Source organism: Globicephala melas, chromosome 11 (assembly GCF_963455315.2).
Source record: "Globicephala melas chromosome 11, mGloMel1.2, whole genome shotgun sequence".
Lineage (NCBI taxonomy): Eukaryota > Metazoa > Chordata > Mammalia > Artiodactyla > Delphinidae > Globicephala > Globicephala melas.
In genome coordinates this window covers 45,813,776-45,827,482 of record NC_083324.2, presented here as the reverse complement: position 1 = coordinate 45,827,482, position 13,707 = coordinate 45,813,776, and the positions used below count along the sequence as shown (strand labels likewise).

Genomic DNA, 13,707 nt, shown 5'->3' with positions numbered 1-13,707 from the left:
CAAAAGTCCAGGACCAGATGGCTTCAAAGTCGAATTCTACCAAACATTTAGAGAAGAGCTAACACTGACCCTTCTCAAACTCTTCCAAAAAATTGCAGAGGGAGGAACACTTCTAAATTCGTTCTGTGAAGCCACCATCACCCTGATAACAAAACCAGAAAAAGATATCACAAAAAAAGAGAATTATAGATCAATATCACTGATGCACATAGATGCAAAAATCCTCAACAAAATACTAGCAAACACAATCCAACAACATATTAAAAGGATCATACACCATGATCAAGTGGGATTTATCCCAGGGATGCAAGGATTCTTCAATATATGCAAATCAATCAATGTGATACACCATATTAACAAATTAAGGAATAAAAACCATATGATCATCTCAATAGATGCAGAAAAAGCTTTTGACAAAATTCAACACCCATTTATGATAAAAACTCTCCAGAAAATGGGCATAGAGGGGACCTACCTCAACATAATAAAGGCCATTTATGACAAACCCACAGCAAACATCATACTTAATGGTGAAAAACTGAAAGCATTTCCACTAAGATCAGGAACAACAGAAGGATGTCCACTCTCGCCACTCTTATTCAACATAGTTTTGGAAGTCCTAGCCACGGCAATCAGAGAAGAAAAAGAAATAAAAGGAATACAAATTGGAAAAGGAGAAGTAAAATTGTCACTGTTTGCAGATGGCATGATACTATATATAGAAAATCCTAAAGATGTCACCAGAAAACTACTAGAACTAATCAATGAATGTGGTAAGGTTGCAGGATACAAAATTAATACACAGAAATCTCTGGCATTCCTAACACTAACAACGAAAAATCAGATGGAAATATTAAGGAAACAATTCCATTTACCATCGCAACAAAAAGAATAAAATACCTAGGAATAAACCTACCTAAGGAGACAAAAGACTTGTACTCAGAAAACTATAAAACACTGATGAAAGAAATCACAGATGACACAAACAGACGGAGAAATATACCATGTTTTTGGATTGGAAGAATCAATATTGTGAAAATGACTATACCACCCAAAGCAATCTACAGATTCAATGCAATCCCTATCAAACTACTAATGGTATTCTTCACAGAATTAGAACAAAAATTTTACAGTTTTATAGAAACGCAAAGACCTCGAATAGCCAAAGCAATCCTGAGAAATAAAAATGAAGCTGGAGGAATCAGGCTTCCCAACTTCAAACTACACTACAAAGCTACAGTAATCAAGACAGTATGGTACTGGCACAAAAACAGAAATATAGAGCAATGGTACAGGATAGAAAGCCCAGAGATAAACCCACGCACATACGGTCACCTAATTTATGACGAAGGAGGCAAGAACATACAATGGAGAAAAGACAGCCTCTTCAATAAGTGGTGCTGGGAAAACTGGACAGCTACATGTAAAAGAATGAAATTAGAACACTACCTAACACCATACACAAAAATAAACTCAAAATGGATTAAACACCTAAATGTAAGACCAGACACTATAAGACTCTTAGAGGAAAATATAGGAAAAACACTCTGACATAAACCACAGCAAGATCTTTTTTGACCCACCTCCTAGAGTAATGAAAATAAAAATAAACAAATGGGACCTAATGAAACTTAAAAGCTTTTGCACAGCAAAGGAAACCAAAAACAAGATGAAAAGACAACCCTCAGAACAGGAGAAAATATTTGCAAATGAAACAACGGACGAAGGATTAATATCCAAAATATGTAAACAGCTCATGCAGCTCAATATCAAAAAAACAACCCAATTAAAAAATGGGCGGAAGACCTAAATAGACATTTCTCCAAAGAAGACATACAGGTGGCCAAGAAGCACATGAAAAGCTGCTCAACATCACTAATTATTAGAGAAATGCAAATCAAAACTACAATGAGGTATCACCTCACACCGGTTAGAATGGGCATCATCAGAAAATCTACAAATAACAAATGCTGGAGAGGGTGTGGAGAAAAGGGAACCCTCTTGCACTGTTGGCGGAAATGTAAATTGATACAGCCAATATGGAGAACAGTATGGAACTTCGTTAAAAAACTAAAAATAGAATTACCATATGACCTAGCAATCCCACTACTGGGCATATACCCAGAGAAAACCATAATTCAAAAAGACACATGCACCCCAATGTTCACTGCAGCACTATTTACAATAGCCAGGTCATGGAAGCAACCTAAATGTCCATCAACAGATGAATGGAAGACATGGCACATATATATAATGGAATAGTACTCAGCCATAAAAAGAAACGAAATTGAGTTATTTGTAGTGAGGTGGGTGGACCTAGAGTCTGTCATACAGAGTGAAGTAAGTCAGAAAGAGAAAAACAAATACTGTGTGCTAACACATATATATGGAATCTAAAAAAATGGTTCTGATGAACCTTGTGGCATGGCAGGAATAAAGATGCAGACATAGAGACTGGACTTAAAGACACGGGGAGGGGGAAGGGTAAGCTGGGACGAAGTGAGAGTGGCATGGACATATATACACTACCAAATGTAAAACAGATAGCTAGTGAGAAGCAGCCACATAGCACAGGGAGATCAGCTCAGTGCTTTACCATGACCTAGAGGGGTGGGATAGGGAGGCTCAAGAGGCAGGAGATATGGGGCTATAGGTATGCATATGGCTGATTCACTTTGTTGTACAACAGAAGGTAACACAGCATTGTGAAGCAATTATACTCCAATAAAGATGTATAAAAAAATGAGATCCAGATGATCAAATGCAGGACCATGGCTTCATTTGGAGGTCAAATGGATGTTTATTTTGTTTTAAATTTAAAATATTTTAATCTCAGTAATGCAAGCACATGATAATGAACTAAAGAGAACAAAAAAGCTCATGGTGAAAAGAAACAGCCGCCTATTCCAGTGCCACCCCCTCAAGGTGGTCTCTCTGACCAGCATCTGCCTAGTTTATCTCTGATGATCTCTATAACTCTGTAATGAATCTTTTCCATGAGCAAAACTTCTCCCTGTGTCTCAGATCAGGTTCCCCCAAAGCAGAGCCTGAGATGGGATTCTGGCGCCTGTGATTTCTTGAGGGCGGATCTGAGCACAGGAGCGAGAGGTGCAGGATGAGTTGCTGAGGGGGAAGGGGCTGAGCAAAGATGGGGTCTCTGCTGGACTTGGCTTCCACCCGATCCCACGGGGAGCTCTAGAACATGAGCTGCATCACAGAGTTGATCCCCCATCAAGGCAAAAGAACTCCAGTCAGTCATGGGCTGTGGGCTGCCCTGGGTGGTGGAGGAGGGTGCATAACCTCCCCTGCAAGTTGGCTCTGGGGAAGGGGTCAGAGGTCAGAAACTCCCAGCAGGCGTGGGGATGGGGCTCTGGCACTGTGGAGGGGTCTGGGCGAGGAACCAGCAGTATCCACTCCACCCTCTTTGGGTGACTGCTTTGGAATATATTCCAAGTAGTGGGACCATTAGAAAAAATGGTGGAACAGGTATGTAACTCTTAAAACCTGTTTCATGGTGCAGGAAATATAGGCATTAGCCCAGTCATTGCTGCTTTCTCATGAAGTCATCTATCAAACATGACAGCCAACTGAGGCAGGCTACTCAGCTGATGGAGTGGAATACTGTGTGGGTGGGTTTTGGTAGGATAAGAGAGACGTCTCGCAGGCCTGGCAAGCCAAGAGTTTCTTGCAGAGGACTGCAGAGAGGGGAGGGGACGGGAGAACAGGCAGCAAGGGGGGAAGCCACTGGTGGAGTGAACAGGGCAGTGGGAGAGCCTGGGGGTGTCTTCACGCTCGCTAAGAAACCAATGTTATACCTGTACATTGTTCCTGGGTTTCCTTTATCAAATACCTTCACTGCTATTAAAAAACTTCAAGCAATTCAGAAAGATGCAATACAGAAAGACACCCTCTTCAGTTCCCCACCATAAGCCCATCTGCCGCCAGTAACCACTGTTAATAGTTTGGTCATAATAACTGTTCTTTTTTTGTCTCAGCTTTTTAAAAAAAATTTTATTGAAATATAGTTGATTTACAGTGTTGTGTTAGTTTCAGGTGTACAGCAAAGTGATTCAGTTAAATATATATATATATTTCAGTTAAATATATTTGTTTAGATTATTTTCCATTAGAGGTTACTACAAGATATTGAATATAGTTTCCCTGTGCTATACAGTAGGCCCTTGTCGGTTATCTATTTTATATATAGTAATGTGTATATTTTAATCCCAAACTCCTAATTTATCCCCCCGTCCCCCTTTCCCCTTTGGTAACCAGAAGTTTGTTTTCTATGTTTGTGAGTCTATATCTGCTTTGTAAATAAGTTCATTTGTATCTTTTTTTAAGATTCTACACATAAGCCACATCATATGATATTAGTCTTTCTCTGTCTGACTTACTTCACTTAGTGTGATCATCTCTAGGTCCATCCATGTTGCTGCAAAGTGCTCAGCTTTCTGACGGAGATAAGTTGTTCCTCCTTCCCCACCTAGTTTACAGGTGTTTTTCCAGCTTCCAGACTCCATGGAGGGCAAATAAGAACAGAGATAAAGGACGCAAGTCCCAAGCAGAGCATCGCTACTAGGCAACGGGGCCTCTGGAGGACTCTGCTCCAGCCTCATGAGACAGACCCGGTCCTCATGGCCACTGTCAGGGGACCAAACAGGGGTTTGGGCTTCTGTTCAGCTTCTACGCCTCTCACTGTCCACCTCCACACCCATTTTCAGAGCAGAGAAGCAGGTTTTCTAAAGCTTCTCACCCACTCCTTTCTCTGCCATGGGTCATCAAAGATGCACTGAGACCATTTCCCCCGTTTCCACTTCTCAAAATGCAGGGTCAGAGATGTTGCTCTGTTTTCCTTCAAACTGAACTAATTTACCAACTTGTTTAATCCCAGAGAGCCAGAAAGGAAACCACTGTTTACCCTGAGTCCAAATAACAAGGAAGCTCAAATAGCCAGATGATGTTCTCACGTCACTTCTCTAGAGACAGATACAATGGAAACAGTTTAAGGGGGGATTGAGTCCCCAAAGCAACTCCCAGAACAAACCGCAGCCTCGTGTCTAGTTCCTGAAGCTCGTTTATCTACAGGACCATTCGAGACAATCACATAATAAGAACAGCTTCCAGGCACTGCCAGGCTCTGGCCCAATGAGTCCATGACACTTCTGTTCTACACAGGCAGAGTCTGTTTAGTAGATCCATCCAGTTATTGAATTCGCTGGACATCTTCTGTATGTCTGGCTGAGTGCTACGCACTCTGTGGCATTCCACGAAAGGAAAAGAGTCCAGCTGTTGGTTTTGGGGACACACTCTACAGCAGGTTGAAACAGCAGCACAAGAAGCCGCGGTGCAGGGCAATGGAGGTGCAAGAGCTGGAACAGAAGGTCAAAGCGTTGGAGGAGGTACAGGCAGGCGTGACAGCTTCTCTGTGGGGTTATATGGGGGGCGGGCTTCTTGGAGGAGGAACTCTAAGAATGATATATTGAACTCTAAGAATATATATATATATATATATAGAACTCTAAGAATGGATAATAGTTTGGCAGGTGGATACGGAGAGTGAGTGGGACAGTGGGGGATAGATATTCTAGGTGGGAGGAATCAGCAGGAAAGAGGCATGGGCCTAAATTGTGGCAAATAGGCAGCATGGTGGAATCTCACCCACACAATGCTGAATGAGGGAAGCCAGCTGCTGAAGACGATCCACTGGAGGATTTCATTTTATAAAGTTTTAAAAAAGGCAAACTGAACTGTGGTGATTGGAGACTCAAATTTAGTGGTAAAAGGATAAAGAAAAGCAAGGACGTTTGTACCATAATGACCAGCAGTTAACTCTTCTTAGGAGGGGAGGGGGCATTGTGACCTGCCTGTTGAACTAGTTGGTGATTATACAGGTGTCTATCCTACAATGATTCACTAAGCTCTGCAGGTCTGTTCCACGCACGTTTACAGTTTTGTGCTGTAGTTTATAGAGGCCCACAGCAACCTCTTCCATCCAGGCTCCGCCGAAGGCGAACCGGTTCACGTGTTCACGTGCTTTGTCAGTGTTGGAATTTAGTTTACTGGGTTTGCTTGTGACCTTAGCTCTCTGGTGGGCTCAAGAAAATGTGATTTTCTAGATTATCTGTCTTTTCACATTGCTAGGGTAGGAGCGATGTTCTTTTGTTGCTTTCCACATCCCAAGTGGGATTTTTATGCTCTATCTCATAATAAAAAATGGTTTGGAAAAAAGGCAGTAAGGCCGGACAAGAGAGTGTCTGAAGGACTGTCAGGGAAGTGAGGTTGAGGGCTGGGCTGGAAGGAGGAGGGCTTGGGATGCCAGGCTGCAGAATGTGGTTGAGTCTGGAAGGCAGTGGGGAGCAGATTGTCAACAGCAGAGGAGAGAGGCCGCGGCACAGAGCCACCCACAGGGGACAAGGCGAGAGTCCAGCTAAGCTACACAAAGGCCTGGCTAGTAGAGGACAAGGGAAATGGGAAGGAAAGGGAGAGATGTGAGCGGCATTTGTGGCTGATGGACAGGAAGGGGTAAGGGCCTCAATGATAAGAGTCTAAGAGCTTCCTGAGCAAGGGTGGTGTGGGGAGCTGGCCAAGATATTGTCCATCAAGAGGTGATGGTTGGGGTGACACTGATACCACATTTGGTGCCAGAATAAGGACATCTGCAGACAGTTGGGTTTTTTTGTTTTTTTGTTTTACATTACGCGGGCCTCTCACTGTTGCGGCCTCTCCCGTTGCGGAGCACAGGCTCCGGACGCGCAGGCCCAGCGGCCATGGCTCACGGGCCCAGCTGCTCCGCAGCATGTGGGATCTTCCCGGACCGGGGCACGAACCTGTGTCCCCTGCATCGGCAGGCGGACCCTCAACCACTGCGCCACCGGGGAAGCCCCTGCAGACAGTTTTAAATGTGAGAAGTATTAGAACTTCTCAGAGCTGCCGGGGATTAATTAAGGAAGCATGGGAGAGGACTTCTCTGGTGGTTCAGTAGTTAAGAATCTGCCTTCCAATGCAGGGGGTGCAAGTCCGATCCCTGATCGGGGAACTAAGATCCCACGTGCCGCGGGGCAACTAAGCCCGCAAGCCACAACTACTGAGCTCTCACGCCTCAACGAGAGAGCCCGCGAGCCGCAGACTACAGAACCCACACGCTCTGGAGCCTTCACGCCACAACTAGAGAGAAGCCCTCACGCCACAACAAAGAGCCCATGCGCTGCAGCAACAGATCTTGCATGCCTCAACAAAGATCCCGGGGACTGAAACTAAGACCCGACACAGCCAAAAAATAAAAAAATAAAGATAAATAAATAAATATTGAAAAAAGGGAAGCACAGAAGGGCTCGGTGACACCTAGTAGGTAGTGTTCTTTCTGGAAGGTGAGAAGCTTGCCCTGCACTCAGGACTTTTGTATAATTAGTTTGTTCCCGGCATTCATATTTAATGTCCTTTCTTCTACTTTGCAATCGATTAACGTCATCGAGTTGCCTCTCGTACCCACCATCTGTTAGTAGCTATCGTTCCCTTCATCCGTCATCTCTTTATGGCCCTGGTGATGCCCGTGAGTTTCGGTGCCTGGAGTCCCAAGGATGCTTAGGTTGGTGTCAAGTCATCGATACACGTTATATTCTGCCAGACCTCACTGCTGGTGGAGTACAGACTGAAGGGATTAGCATTTACATTTGAAATTCAACTTTGGAACCTGGAAGAACAGCCCTGAGTTACTGTCGCAAACCACTGTAGATTCTGCGACTTTGAGCGGCGCCTTGACCCTAATCCTAAACATAAACCTCACTGTAATTGTTTTAAATTAATTAATTTAGTTTTGGCTGGGGTGGGTCTTCATTGCTGCGTGCAGGCTTTCTCTAGTTGCGGTGAGCGGGGGTTACTCTTCGTTGTGGGGTGTGGGCTTCTCATTGCGGTGGCTTCTCTTGTTGTGGAGCACGGGCTCTAGGCGCACGGGCTTCAGTAGTTGTGGCTCACGGGCTTAGTTGCTCCACGGCATGTGGATTCTTCCCAGACCAGGGCTGGAACCTGTGTCTCCTGCATTGGCAGGTGGATTCTTAACCACTGTGCCACCAGGGAAGTCCTCACTGTAATTTTTTATATTTGATTTCTTTGAACATTTATTGCCCTAAAACTTATACCCAAAACTCAGCCAAGGGCTTCCCTGGTGGCGCAGTGGTTAAGAATCCACCTGCCAATGTAGGGGACACGGGTTCAAGCCCTGGTCCGGGAAGATCCCACATGCCACGGAGCAACTAAGCCCGTGAGCCACAACTACTGAGCCTGCGCTCTAGAGCCCACGAGCCACAACTACTGAAGCCTACGTGCCTAGAGCCCGTGCTCCGCAACAAGAGAAGCCACCACAACGAGAAGCCTGTGCACCACAACGAGGAGTAGCCCCCGCTCGCCGCAACTAGAGAAAGCCTGCGTGCAGCAACAAAGACCCAATGCAGCCAAAAATAAGTAAATAAGTTTCTTTAAGAAAAACCAACTCAGCCAAAATGCCGAGGGAAGTTCCATTTTGTTCCTAGAACTACACTAAATTAAATTCTTCAAAAAAAAAAATCTGTTTAGGGTGGGGTGGGGGGTGTTCTTTGTTCTCTAATTGTCTGGGTTTCATCTGCATAGCTTGCTCCACTGCCTCTTGAGAGAGAACTGAAGGACATAACTTGTGCTGCTCTGAGAAGCTCCTTGAGACCGGGATGGAAGATGATTCCACCTCCTTTAGTGGATCTCAGGGAGGTCAAAGCAACATACATATTAAGATGAAACAGATCACTTCAGAGATATGTGTCACTAGGGTAGAGGCATGAAAGAAAAAAAACATGATGTGCGTACGGATTTGTTAGTAAAGTTTTAATACTTAGGGCCAGCAATACCTTGGTCTTTTCCTCAACTCCCAGGCGGATACTAGGGAACGGGACAGGGTCCCAGAAGCTCTGGACATACAACTTCTCTGTATGTTTTCTTTCCATCTTCCTTTTCAGCACAGTGATTATGGCCTTTTCATGAAACAAAGGAGCTATTCTCAAGTCTCCAGTGGCATTTCAAATGAACTGAAAATGAGGAGTTCTCGTTCCGTGTGTTTCCCATTGAAACGGGCAGTGCTTACTTTACCACGTTCTTTGCTTTTCCTTCACTTGTCTTACTTACTATTGTTCATTCTTTCTCTATTCAGAAGGCTGAGCAAAGCAAAGGTTTTCACATTTTTGATGGGTAAGATACATACAGTAAACAGTAGAAAGAGCACCGATCTTAAATGTTCAGCTCAGTGAGTTATTGCAAGTGTGAAAATAAATGAAGACTGGCCAAACAAGAAAACCAAAGGCTATTTATCCCGAGCTTGCTATATAGCAAGAGAGTCGCACCATCGCTTCACTTTGGCAGAGACTCGAAGGCAGGCAGAGGAGTGGGGAAGCTTTACAGTGGAAAAAGGGAAGGCTTCAGGTGTGCCCTGGTTGGAGGTTATTGGCACGGGGGAGCTGGACTTGGGTAACTAGAAGTGGAGCATCTTACGTGGTTGGGTAGGGGAGCATATTGGATATTTGGCTTTCCCTGGTTGGTACTGAATTAGACGCACATGTGAGGGCAGTGGGAGGGGGCGTGGCAAAAAATAGGGAAGTTGCCAGATATCGACCAAGTCCTGACTCTGTTCTGGGCCACTTGCTTTGGAGGCTGTGGTTTGGTTCCCGGAGCTTCTTCTGTGGCTCAGAGTCCTGCTGTCACGTATGGTCTGGTCATTGTCACTGGCATATCTAGTCTCTCACAGGTATATACATTCACGTCACCACCCTCCAGAACAAAGTGAATCTTTTTTTTTCTTTTCTTTTTTTAATAAATTTATTTTTTTATTTATGGTTGCATTAGGTCTTTGTTGCTGCACGCGGGCTTTCTCTAGTTGTGGTGTGTGGGCTTCTCGTTGCGGTGGCTTCTCTTGTTTCGGAGCACAGCCTCTAGGCGCGCTGGCTTCAGTAGCTGTGGCTCCCAGGCTCTAGAGCGCAGGCTCAGTAGTTGTGGCGCACGGGCTTAGTTGCTCCGTGGCACGTGGGATCTTCCCGGACCAGGGCTCGAACCCACGTCCCCTGCATTGGCAGGTGGACTCTTAACCACTGCGCCACCAAGGAAGCCCCAAAGTGAATCTTGATGGTGTGTTTGAGATGACTTATTGTTTTTGAGCGCCTATAGAACCAAACATATTAGAGGCACTTCCTATTAACAGGAGGCCCCCACTGTATCAGGGAGGTGATGGTGGAAAGTGGTCCACATAATACAAGGACTTACAGTCAGGGAAAAAAATGTTTGCAGATGTTCATGCAAGATTCAACTTTTCTTTCCTTGTGTTTAAGTTTCTCTAAACTGAGGGAAGACGAGAACATGAAAAGAGACCAAGAAGAGAGTTCTGAGTGTGGCCCTGGAATCCGGTGAAAGCAGCTGTGATAAAGTCTGGAAGTGCTGTGTGGGACACAGGAGAGGAAGAGGAGAGCAGCTGATGAAGAAGGGTGGGGTGGGAGACTTCTAAGACAGAGCCATCACAGCCACCCAACTCCTTCAGACTGCCTCTCTCTGCTTCCACAGAAATACAATTCCTAGTGGCTGCACGGCTACCCAGGGAAGAAAAATAATTTCCCAGTCTCCCTTGCAGCTAGGTGTGGTCACATGCTATCTCCTGACCAATGATATGTGAGCCGAAGGGATGTGTGGGGCATCCAGATTGCTCCATTATCAGGTAGAGACGTGCCCTCCTGTCCTTTGCTGCTGGAATGGACACATGGCGGTGATCAGTCATCTTGGACCATTAAGATGAGAGCAACACCCTAGGGATAGTAGAGAACAAGATTGCAAGAGACTGGGTCCCTCAATCATAAACCATCCTACCGGCCCTGACAGCGTATGTCCAGGTTGTTATGAGAGAGAGAAGTAACTTCCATCTTGTTTCAGCCACTGTTATTTGGGTCTCTCTTCCATGACGTCACCTCTGTCTATGAGGCTTCCCTTTTCCATCCACCCACTATGTGCTCTGCCATCTATAACAGAATTTGGTACTTTGCCTCCCAGTACTCCCCTTGGAATGTGTCTGGAGAGAAGCCTGCCAGTCTTAACCTCAGGGCATCTACCAGGAGTAGCCTAAGGGGGAAGCAAAGCCAAGATGAACCCCAGACTTCCACACACTGGGAGCCGGGCACACTGGAGGCTTATGGTCTAAGAATGCCACGAGGTTTGGTGGTCTGCCACAGCTCAGCAGCTTTAAGGCTCAAAACAATTTGCGGGGGGGGGGGGGTCCTGAATGGAAGCATCTGTGCTAAGCATCATGGTTCTGTTCCAAATTTAGTTTCTGTTCATCAGCTATGTCGACAATAATGTCGGTTTACTTCTTTTCTTTCCTCTTCTTTGCTTTTTTTTTTCTTTCTCTTTTTTAATCTCACCGCATCAGGATCTAGAGTCAGCTCACCCCAGGACACTGGGGGACTCCAGAAGGCCCAGCTCCCAGCATGCCTCGTGTTTACCGAACAGATTCAATTCAATTAACACACAATTCAATTAACATTCATAAAACTTCCTGAGATGTTCCAGGCACAAGCCATTACCCACAACAGTTTGCTGTGTTCCAGTGGGGCCCTGACACTGCTCATCGATGGTGTTCCATAATGCCTTGCCCTGGTTTGTGGAGAGGGTGGCCAAACAGTGGCCTCTCTACCGTTTCCTCTTGCCTGGTTAATCGTTGCCAGACTCGCTGTTCTCAAGACTAGAGATCATGCCAGCTGAATCGGCTTTGTGTTTGGGGCATTTGCCTTAAATGATGCCAGATCTATTCCTGACCCTAAGTATATGAAATATGCTTCAATAATTTTCCACTCGGTGAATTAAAATCATGCCAGCCTGCTGCTTGAACTTCTCCTCCTCACCGTAACCTGGTTAAGATACATTCAAGGATCTTGAAACACATGCTATATTTCTTCCCATGCTATTAGATTCAGGGTCCCTCAAGGAGCTGCCACAACCTGAGTCTAGTGCCAGGACTCCACTGAAAGGGACCGAGATGGGCTGTGGACTGAATTTTAAACTCAGAGCATTTCCGACAACAGAATCTGGGCTCCTCTTCTCTCCCCTCTCTGCTTCTGCCTGACGGACAAGCACACACCATTTGGCCACTAAGGATTCTCATTCCCAACTTTTCCCCATTGAACTCATTCCCACACCGCTACCCTTTTATACTGTTATCCAGCGAAGTTTGGCTGAGGGCTTGCTCCATTTCCAGAGCCTCGGTTCTCCAGCATTTCGGCAGGCAGTTGTGTTTTTTGACTGCATTCCAGATGGATGCTTCCGGCTCCATTGTTTACCGTGGGACACACACGCAGGCTCTTATTTCCCCTCATTCTTTTTTTGGGCACCGAGTTTCTCTGTGTTTCAGTGGCTACGGAAATCTCTCCTCTAAACACATCCTGTTAAACACAAAGACCAAAAACATCCCATACTGGCGGCTCTGACTTGGGGGTTTTATGCTTGTTTCTTACTGCCCAAGGTGATCAAATTTTACGTACGCTAAAAGCATGTGTCCTGTAATATTCTGTTAGGATAAAAATGTCCTGATTTTCCTCCATACCTCTGAATGGATGCCAAACTGCGATACATGTCTAGTTCTTTAAGATGCCCAAATGAGTGTGTTGAAAGCTGGTCCAGTTGCCATGAGGACAACTGGCTTGACAGTGATACTCCTTGATCTCCACATGTGTTGCAGTTCCTTTGCCAAAGCCTCCTGTTCATTTTTCTTCTCTGTATAAGGTTGGGAAGCTCAACATTCCCCTTTGTCTCACTCCGTAATGAGCCTTGGGACGGCAGATGAAGGGAATCTCCTCAAGAAGGTTTCATTTCTTTGCTTCTAGGAAAGTCCTGGAGGGTCCATTCATCCAGAGAAGACCCAGAACCCCCCAAGTGGACACTACATTCCAAGTCCAGAAGAGGGGCAGGACATTTCTCTCTCTTTCAACACTTTTCTCTCCACAGACTTCTTCAGGGATCTGCCCTTTCCAGGTGAACTGGGTTGGTCCTGGGTTCCAGGCTATCCACCCATCACGAAACTTTCCTGGCCTGCTTCCCAACCTCTGCATGTGTTCTCTGACTCACCATGGCAGGGCCCTCAGCTGCTGCAGCAGGGAGGTCATTCCCCACAGGGTGCTTTTCTAGATAAACAGAGTGTTACCCCTCTGAGACCCACCTCCCCAAGCCCCACGTATCCTCGATTCAATTCAGCACACAAATGTTGAACACTTGCTCTCTGCCACATAAAACATGCAGCATGTTCTTAACTTTTGAGTCTCGCATCTTTTGAAAACCCCACGGCAGCTGTGGACCCTCTTTCTAGAAAAACGCATGTACATATAAATTTTTCTAGGCAATCTCCTGAAGCCAGACAAAAGACACTAGGTTAAGAACCTGCCGAATGAACAGAAAGTGCATGAGACTTAGACACATGAGGGCTGAGACCCAGTTGTCATTTACCAACTGCAGGACCTTGGGGGAACCCTTTCAAACTCTCCAAACCTCAGTTTGTTCCATTCTAAAATGGGACTATACAAATAACAAATGCTGGAGAGGGTGTGGAGAAAAGGGAACCCTCTTACACTGTTGGTAGGAATGCAAATTGGTGCAACCACTATGGAAAACAGTACGGTATATCTAAAAAAAACTAAAAATAGAGTTGCCATAAGAACC

At 45.4% G+C, this 13,707-nt stretch overlaps 1 protein-coding gene and 1 long non-coding RNA gene across 3 annotated transcripts in view; one reads left to right on the top strand and one right to left on the bottom strand.

The window, feature by feature from the left end:
• The window catches only part of SNRK (SNF related kinase), a 163,467-nt gene that overhangs the window by 87,487 nt on the left and 62,273 nt on the right, over nucleotides 1-13,707 (bottom strand). The gene's annotated exons all lie outside the window — the stretch shown is intronic.
• On the top strand, nucleotides 5,127-13,090 carry LOC138842871 (uncharacterized). The gene is made up of 3 exons (XR_011377827.1): nucleotides 5,127-5,402; nucleotides 10,344-10,895; nucleotides 12,879-13,090. It is a non-coding gene; the product is annotated as an uncharacterized lncRNA (long non-coding RNA).